Source organism: Marmota flaviventris, chromosome 6 (assembly GCF_047511675.1).
Source record: "Marmota flaviventris isolate mMarFla1 chromosome 6, mMarFla1.hap1, whole genome shotgun sequence".
Taxonomy (NCBI): Eukaryota; Metazoa; Chordata; class Mammalia; order Rodentia; family Sciuridae; genus Marmota; species Marmota flaviventris.
Genome location: NC_092503.1, coordinates 53,634,157 through 53,643,977, shown reverse-complemented (window position 1 = coordinate 53,643,977; position 9,821 = coordinate 53,634,157).

Sequence of the window (9,821 nt, the reverse complement as noted above, 5' to 3'; positions counted from 1 at the left end):
TGTTTAGGAGTTGTTGTTCAATTTTCCCGTGCCTCATGATGATTTGTTCTGATGTATACAAAGCCCTCCGCTTTCCCCAAAAAGTGTACTTAAGCAGTGCTCAGCCCCTGCTCGGGGCTCTGGGCTGCTTTCCCTTCTTGAGTGGGCACGGAGCCCCAGCATGCTGGTTCAATAAATCCCCCTTCTGCCAATTGCATGAGTGGTCACTTGGTGGTCTCTTTCTCCGACGTTTCGCGGGACCCTTACAATTGCATGTAGGTGACCTTGCTCAAGGACCAGGGCGGATCCGGGTTTAGGGTGTTCCTGGTTTAGGGTGTTCCAGGTTTAAGGTTATTCCTGCTGGGAATAGGGCGTATCCTGCTGCCTGAGTTCCCCTTGAGTTCTCACGGGATTCAGACAGTATTTTTTGGGAGACAGAAGCCCAGTGGGGGTGGATTTGGGCAGAGAACGTGGATTTCCCCAGAACGTGATTGTAGACGGCTGGTGTGAGTTCGGGAATAAAGAGTTGCTGTTTGAATCTACAAGCTGTGTGGTGGTGGCTCGTGATTTTGTGCCCAGCCAGACTGCGGCAGACAAGGTAGGATATGTTCTAGTCTTCAGGATGAGACCCACCTCTTGATGGCCCCTCTCCATCAGCAGGTGCTCTGCTGAGAAGTTAGGAAGAAGTGAATGGGCAGGATGAGCCCCTGACCTCAGCAAATACATCAGGATTCCAATTCCTGGGGAAGTCACGTGCACAAGAGTAAAATGGACCATCTATCTGTTGAGGGTGGGGGCAGGGCAAACCAGGGGGAAGGGTAAACTGGAGGGAGCTAGAAAGCCCAGGGATGCTCCTTACAGCACTGAGCTGAGCTCAGAGTTGCATATGCCAGTGAGGAGAGTGGAACACCACACCAGGGACGCTTTGCCTAACATCGAACAGATCATTCCATTTCTACTTTAAGAAGTCAGTTTGATGAGCATGCTGATAAGCTGATCCACTGCCCAGAAAAACCCTATGTGTGAAAATCCTTAGGCATTTTTAAATGATAGGTATTTAGGCTCTCTTTTTAGCAACTGAAATCTGATTGAAGTGGAGGTATGCCTCCAGCTAGCTTGCCAAACTTTGGTTGAACACTTACTGGGTCCCAGGCATGCTGAGCTGCAAACTTCGAAATTCAATTCAAAGCCAGGCTCTGCACTAGAAGAAGCAGGGAAATGGCGGCTGGCTCTGTCTGACAGCTGCTCGTTGTTAGAGCAGGGCTTGGAGCAGACCCATCTGCTGCACGTATTCCTCAGGGCCTTGGAAGAGAGTGGAATCAGGGCTTTTGATTATCCTGGTTTTGAGACTTATTGCATTTTATACACGTCAACTCCATGGGTTTTTAATTAAATTTGACTATGAAGCAATTAATCTGTATATAATGATGCACAAAGGTTGTTTTCAAAGTTGAAAGGACCTACATATTCGGGGGAAAAATAACACACACAAAAAGTACATTCCTAAACATGAAAAGATTTCTGATTAGAACTCCTGGGGCCAATGATGTTCGCTGTTTCTTTGTTTGGCAAATATGTTGGCGAAACAGCGTGTTGAAATCTATCATGGGGCAAACATTTCCTGTGGAAGTATGGACAGCAGGACTTCCATCTTCTGTTAAAAAGCACATCCTCAGGAGCACACTTAGAATGAGGCCTTCTGCCCGGCCTTCATGGGGTGGGGAGCTGGACTGATCCTCTGTCTCACACACACAACACAAGGAATTCTGGAACAAATATTTGGCTGGTGACAGCATCATTGACAAGCAGGCTGCCCTAAGAATTAGACAAACCTGGAGCCCCATGAGTAAACTTCAGCCTCAGAAGCGAGATGCGAATCTCCACATTGCAGAGGTGAGAACTTCTAGGGGCTTTCTGAGTCCAAGGTTTCTGCCTGGATTCCCATCCCTTCTAGTGCTTTACTCTTTAGTCCCATAAACCCACCCTCTGGGCTTTGACCTTTCCTAGCCCTACCCACCCAATCACCAACTTCTGTATCACTCTTCCTGTCACAAAATTTTCTCACCCTTCTCCAACTGAAGCCCCCAAAGACTATGAGAAGGTGGCCGTGTAGCTAATATGAATGTACCCATTTCTTTTTCTTCTTACATACACCTCCAGCTAATTCCTTCAACAAACTGTGTGTGTATGTGTGTGCCCACATGTGTACACATATATCTGCTAGGTGGGCAGGCCTCAGAGGCTAGAAAGTTAGGTGTCCCCAAGTGTGTCTGCCCCTGTGGAAAGGAAAAGGTAGCCCTCAATACCTGGCAAAGTAGGACCCTCTGAGATTAGGCCTGAACGCCTACTACATGTTGGGCTCTTTGGTAGATATTAAAAATACATGGCAAGCAAAACATGTCTCCTTACCTAAGGAGTTTACAGTCAGGTGAGGAAGACAAGCAAGAAAAGGGCCCTTAAGAGCCATAATGGTAAGTGTCATTCAATTAGGACTTGCCAGAAAAAGAGAACCAACAGGAGATTTTACATAAATATAAAGAGATTTATTACAAGGAATTGGCTTGCATGAGAATGAAGGTGGGCTAATCTCAAGATCTGCTGAGTGAGTCAAAGCCCCAGGCCCAGGGGCAGAGGCTTAGTTCTTGCCCCAAAGCCAGCAGACTCAAGACCCATAAAGAGTGGAGGTTTCCGTTCAAGTTCAAAATCTGGAATAAAGCAGTTAGCCCAATTCAAAGGCTGTTCGGAAGGACGATTCTCTCTTACTTGTAGAATGGCCAAGTTTTGGTTGCTATTCAGGTCTCCAACTGATCACCCACGTAAGGTGGATAATCTTGCTTTACTCAGTCTACTGACTCATCTCATCCAGTGAGACACATCCTGACATACGCACCCAGGATAATCTTTGACTAAATGTCTGGGTGCCCCAAGACCCAGTCAAGTGGTCACATAAAATTAACCTTCATGGTCACAATATATAGAAAATATAGGGTATCATGGGACCACACTAGAGGGCACCTAGATGAATAGGACTTTACTAAGTAGGACAAAATACAACTAAACTAAAACTTGCATGGACACAGTCTCCAAAGGTTCTAGCTGGTGAGCAGGAATCCCTTCAAAGATGTATGATCAATTCTGAAATGGTATGGAGGACTCACTTAATGACCACAGAGTGTTTATACAACAGAACTGGCTGTCGAACAGAAGGCAAACTGGGCTGATGGAGCACCTTGATGTGGAGAAGGTACCATTGCTGCAGGTCAGAGGTGAGAAATGGAGCTCAGCCAAGTCCGCTCTGAAGGGAGGACTCCGCACATTGAACTGCAGCAGAAACTGGTCCCTGAGTATGTGAAAGATGGCTCAGGCAGCAACTGCTCTGCCCAAGCAGTTGGCCATGCTATAGGGGAAGAGGCAGGTAGGCCAATCCTTGACCTTTAGCTTGGTGGGGCTGATGTTGCAAAGTTCATTGACTGGTTTTGTGTTGCTTTCATTTTCAATACCTTCACATATATCGCAAAACATTTTGGTATTAGACAGAATGCTGTGATCACCAAAAAAATTAAAAAATAAGAATTGCTGCATTATAGAATAAATCACAGAGAAGAAAAGGTGTCATCTTTGCTTCCAACATCAGTAACAACAAACAGTCTGGTCAGAGCCACTATGTGTACCTCCCTTGCTCTGCAAGGGTAAAAAGCTCACCCAGTGAAAGAATTTAGGCGAACCTTTGGCCGTAAACAATGAAGCAATTTCTCTTCCCCCTTTTTCAAAAAGTGGGTAGAGAAATTCATTTCATTACAAGACTTTGACTTCACGACTACTTTCTGAGGGAAAGGCAGAGGAGATAGTGACAAAGTCTTTGGCACTGCAGGCAACAAATCTGCCACAAATACTTTCAAAGCAGGAGCCCTGTGCAAACAGCTAATGGCCACAACCTTCTTACAAGTTGGTCCACCTGGGGAGCAGGAAGGTGATTTCTTGTCAGCCAGGATTGCTTGTATTCCTCCATTTATTGCTCTCTGATACGGTGGTCTGCAGTAATCTCACAGGCGGGAGTGCTTTGAAGACTCTGCTCTTGGGGGATCTAGACACTGAATTTGAAAAAGCACCACTCTGCACTAAGTCCTGCCCAGTGGCCCCCCAGATGGGCTCTGCATCAGCTCTCACAGACTGTCTTGTCTGAAACGAGGAGATGCCAGGGTACTGTTGGGACACTGGGAAGCCAGTAAGTGAAATGGACGCTCTGAGGACTAGCGAGGCAGTTTAGAGCCATAAAGGGCCTTAGGAAATAGCATTTCCCTCTCCAGATGCTCTTAAAGGAGTTACTTAAGTCATCTCAACTATCAAGTCCAAGTTTATACTAATTCACTCTCCTCAAGTCAACCCTGCTCAGCACCAGCCTCTGCAGCTGGGCCCAGGCTCGCATCCTGCTGTCCCCACCGGGAGACGTACAGACAATCCCTCATTAGGTCAGGTTTTGCATGAGTGCCCACTTTAATTCTCACAATGAGTCCATCAAACACTTATTATTTTTCTTGTGATAGGAGAATAATTTCCCCCTGATGGTTTTCTCCTTTACTCCCTCTGTTTCTCTACAGCCAGATCATTTAGGGTGATAGTCCTTGGGAAGGGAACAAGAGGAGCATCTATGTTGGTTTCCATGAGCCAGTGACATGGGAGAAAGGAGAGGACGATTGGTATTTCCAAAGTGTTTAAGGATTCAAGTCAAAAAAGAAAAAAAAAAGATGTCTCTTTTGCACACCATTGTCCCTGCTAAGAAAGGGATGGGGCAATAAGAATGGCCTTTGGAAGTTCCTGGAGAGAGGGGCCATGGCAGGTTTTATTTTCTAAGGACAGTCATTACAATGTGTCCCATTTCACAGGCTCTTCTTATAATGCATATGTGACACCAAAGAGATGTAGTATCTATGTCCCCTCCCGTTGGGTCTGGGCAGGCTTGAGACTATGGTGGCAGTAACTCTTCAAAGGCTACACTGCTCTGCTTTGGGAGCTGAGACACCTGTGGGCCCTGAGCAGTCATGCTGTGAGGAAGTCCAGGCCACCCAGAGGAGACTTACAGAGGTGTTCTGTGGCCTATGAGAAGAGGGAGAGAAATCAGAAGTTCCCTGTTGGTTGCCATGTGATGCCTTAGGCCATCTCAGGACTCTGCCAGCAAGAGGGCCATCATCAGGTGCAGCCCCTCAACCCAGCACCTCCAGAACCAAGGGCCAAAATAAATTTCTTTTCTTTATAACTTACCAATCTGTGGTTGTTGAATAACATCAACACAAAATGAAATAATACAGTGTGGGAACGGGTGTCCTGGGGATGTAAAACTCTGCCATTCATATAGGTAAAGTCTCCAAACTTCCATTGTTCTAATGCCGAGTTAATTAATAGAAAAACACTTTTGTCTATATTGTCACATAAAGCACAGAAATAAACAACAACTATATCTATCTATCTATATTATATTATATTATATATTGAGCATTTACTCTGTGCCAAGTGCTATTTCAGACATTTTATATGTGATAACTCAGTTAACTGTCACAGCAACCTTTTAAACAAATATTAGCATCTCCATTTGACACAAGAGGAACTAAATCCCAGAAAGGAGAAGTAACGTGTCCTATGTCACACAGCTTCTAAGTAGAGGAAGCAGAATTCAAACAACACTTTTGGCCCTTGACTGTGAACTCTTAATCACTATGCCCAAGTGTCTCTTGCCAAATCCTAGGACAAGGCAGAGCAGCTTTGGGACAAGAATAACAGATTGTGGTAAAAACGTGAAGTCCTTTGAAATAGCACAGAGAATGGTGACACACAGCTTAATGCCTAACTATAGGGGCCAAGGCAGCTCCAGCCCCTGCTTCCATGGAGGCCACCACAGCCACTGCAGGGACCCCTAAATGTTCTAAGGTTACAGAGGTACCAAGTCATTTCCAGGGAGCTGTGGCAACTACGTTCTCAATAAAGGCAGCAATGGCATCTGTGGGCCCTCAGTAATTGAGGGAGGGGCCCCAGCAACACCTGGCACCCAGGGAGGGCTGAGGCGCCCCCGTGTGGCTGAGTGGGTGCAGGAATCTGGGAAGCCAGGGGGCTGTGAGCATTTGTGAGACCCTGGAAACAAGACACCTGAGGGTCTCCACCTTAGGTCAAGAGGTGGAAAAGAGCAAGTGAGACACGGTTCTAATTGTTCATTCCGCCCTAAACCTCCTGAGGCCTATGGAAACAGTTTATGTCAAGAATGTTCGATTCTGCCCTATAGATTGTTCTGCTTTCTTCAAAGACCTGGGCTCAGGTGCTTCTATAAAACTAAGTTTCACTCAGGGCAGCAAGAAAAGAGCTCAACATGAAGATAAAAGCAACTGTGCTTTTCCTCCAGTCTCACCCCTCAAAGTGTAAATGGGGAAAGTGAGGCCTAGAGATGCTGAGTGACATTCAGATCAACTGGTTAGAGTGTCTGAGAGGACCCCCGTCTCCTGCCTGTGTTCTTTTGTCTTTGTTGTATGGTCTTTTTTAATCACCAGACCCCAAGCTCCATGGGCAGGGTTGTGCCTTACCTTTCTCTGGACCAACCTCAGCACTAACATATGCTTGCTGTGTAATATGCCCTCAAGGAGCATGTGCTGAATGAGTGTGTGGCTAGTGGTTGTTCTAGAAATGCAATTGGAAAGTCAGTGCCTGTGCCTGTGGCTGCCTGCTGTGGCCTGAGCTCCTGCCTGTTCCCAAAACGTGTATGTGGCAGACAGGCTGGGAATGGAGATTGGAGCACAGTCTTTCTCTGGCTGAACCTGCAGTCATTGAAAGATTTTACCTAGAAAGCTCTGATTTAGTAATGCACTCTATATTTCCAGGAAAATGTTTCATAGAACAAAGTGACTTTAGTCTCTAATTTTGCTTCTCATTTATGGCTTATAGTTTAAACCTTTATTTCAGTGCTTCCTTCAAATCCCTTTCCCCCTCTAAAAACAACCTATCAATTAATGGTCTCTGCTGTTGCTGTAGGCATGTCTCTGTAACCTTAAACAACTTGGTATTGCTGGGTGCAGTGGTGAATGCCTGTAATCCCAGTGGCTCAGGAGGCTAAGGTGGGAGGATTGCAAGTTGGAGGCCAGCCTCAGCAATTTAGCAAGGCTCTAAGCAACTTAGCAAGACACTGTCTCGAAACAAAAAGGGCTGGGGATGTGGCTCAATGGGTAAGCATCCCTGGGGTCAATCCCTGTTACACCCCCCAGCACTACTAAAAAAAAAAAAAATCTCAGTCTCAACTGTAGGTCTTGGTGTGCTCTCATGGTGGGAGCCAGATTTATTGGTGTCTGCAGAAGCAGTTTCTTTCTGACCTTGTTTAGTGGGTTGTTTATTGTCACTAAGTACAGTTTTGTGGTTTGGGATTGTTTTTATTTATTTATTTTTATTAAGCCAGTAGTAATCAGTGCTAGGAAGAGGAGAAACTCCTGAGGCACAGTCTGATCACACCAGTCCCAGACTGATACAAACACCTATGCCACATCCAAATGCTGATTAGGCCTTCTGTACCTGAGCTGTTTGTGTGGGACATTGCCCTGGCCAGCTACCACCCTCCTTGGCAAAATCAGTGTCTGCTTTCGACCCTGGTGGCTAGGAGGTCATGGTAGAATCACACAGGGAGACCTGATGAGGTGTCCCTGCTGGGCCCTGGCCCCAGGACTCTGCTTATATTGTTCAAGGGCTGAGCTTGGCATTTTCCAGAGATCCCCGGGGGATTCCCAGGCTGAGAATCAGAGAGCTAGATTAAAATATGACTGAGTTGTCTCTGTTGCTTATAGCATCAAAACCTCTCACAAGATTGGATCAGCTGCCTTCTAATGTTTCTTCCTGGAGTGTCACAGGATTAGTGCATCTTGCTGGTTTGAATCTAGGAAATTCAGCAGGGAGATTAAGGTTTAATCCATACAACTACTAACAATTCTCAATCAGAAGAAAGAAAGAGAGAGAGAGGAATTCAGTAGTTTTAAGCCATTGCTTTGAAAGAAGTAGTCTTGTCTGTGTGGGAGATTAAAAATAAAAGTAGTCCTGTTTTGGAAACAAGCAGTAATAAATGATACTTAGCTGTGAAGAGTAGGATAGCAACAGGGCCTGACCTCAGTTCTTTCTTTTCTTTCTTGCAGTGTGGCTTTCCATGAAATCACTGCACTTCATGGCAGACAGACTCACGTCTGGCCTCTAGGTTTGCTCTGTAGATCAGCCCATTAGTACCTGAAAACATGGTGAATTAAGTTGTACAGCTCCAAGGCCAAGAAAGAGGGGTCTGCCCTGAGCCCTGAGCTTTCGAGGGCACAGCTCTGGCTCTCCCTGTGGGCCAGGGAATGTTTGAGCTCAGAGTCTGTGGTCTGAGCCCCCCAGGCTAGGCCTTATGTCTCCAGGACCCAATATTCCCAACCTAAGTATTTTTGCCCAAGCCTGGGCCTTGGATGGCCTCTTCCTCATACCATCCTCCTACACTGACCCCTATGCTAGTGTTTTTGACTCTGAGTCTTAGGAATGGCCAAGGAGAGACCATTTGCAGTATGTGGACATGTGGCTGGGGTATCCTCTGTGGACAATGGAGCCAAGGGTAAGACAAGAAGTATGGGGGTGCTACAGGCTCAGACATAGTCCTGAGATTCTAAACTTGAACCTGGCCCTTCCAAGTGGTTATTTTTGTCAAAATAGGGATATAGAACATACTTTACTGGGCAGTATACTCGTTTGACTTATGCCTTCTCAGGATTCTACTTTATCATGTATGACCTTCCTCTGGATTCCAGCCCTAGCCTGCAAAAATCAGGGGTGCTGGTGGCATGGTCCAAGTGTAGTGCTCAGGGACAAACAATACTGCATGTACAAAACACAAAGCCAACCCCTCTCCACACGTCAATAGTCTTCCTATTTTGTCACGGCATCTTATGGAGAAAGTGTCCACGTGTTAGGTAGTAGCTATCACGAGCAGTGAAATGCATGGCACAGTCACAAGTGTTTTTAAAATTACTTTAGGGTCTTCTTTAAACTACTTCCTAAGTAGATGAGAAAGCAAAGGGTGGTAGTTAATTTGTAGAAAATAAACAGAAGCAAGGGAGCTAGTTGGAAATCATGTCAAGAGAAGAGGATTAACTCTGGACAGGGTCCATTGATGTCGATGTAAAGCTAGGAACTAGGGCTCTAAGTGTCTCCAAGTGTCTGGGAAGGAAGATTCTTTTAGCAGTGCAGGTGCTCTAAGGTACCTTCTGACCAGCCATTGACCCCAGTAGCCACATTAATATGGGATTGACTTGTAGATGAAGCCCCCCTAAATAGGATGGTCACCATGACAGTTCCAGAGAGGACCAACTAAGCCGAACAACTCCACTGCCTGATGTGAAGGAGGAGGTGAACACCTGATTGGCAAAGAGTATAGAAGGTGCTCCCCAGTTCTCCTGACAAATGTCAAACAGTCATAAACTTGGAGACAGCATTCATTGTCTCCTTTGGACACGGCCCACTCTCTCTTTCTTGAGAGTGCTTGCTGCTTAAGCCTCACTTTGCTTTTATTTTACTTTCACATCACTTCCACTTATAATAAAGTTCTCTTGCATGATTTTTGGTGTCTGACTTTAAATTTTCTTTCATCAGAACACAAGAACCAAGGTGTTGGAGTTTTAGCTCCTTGATTTCCAGTGAAAGGTGTAGATATTTCCGCTTGCCTAGTGTTTCTACTCATCCCCATCTGCCTTTCTATTGCTTGATTTGGAGATGCATGTGCCCTGACAGTTGTCATATGGCAGCCACCAGTGAAAGCTGTCACTTTGTGAGTAATACCCCCATGGTGGTCTTGAAAAGTC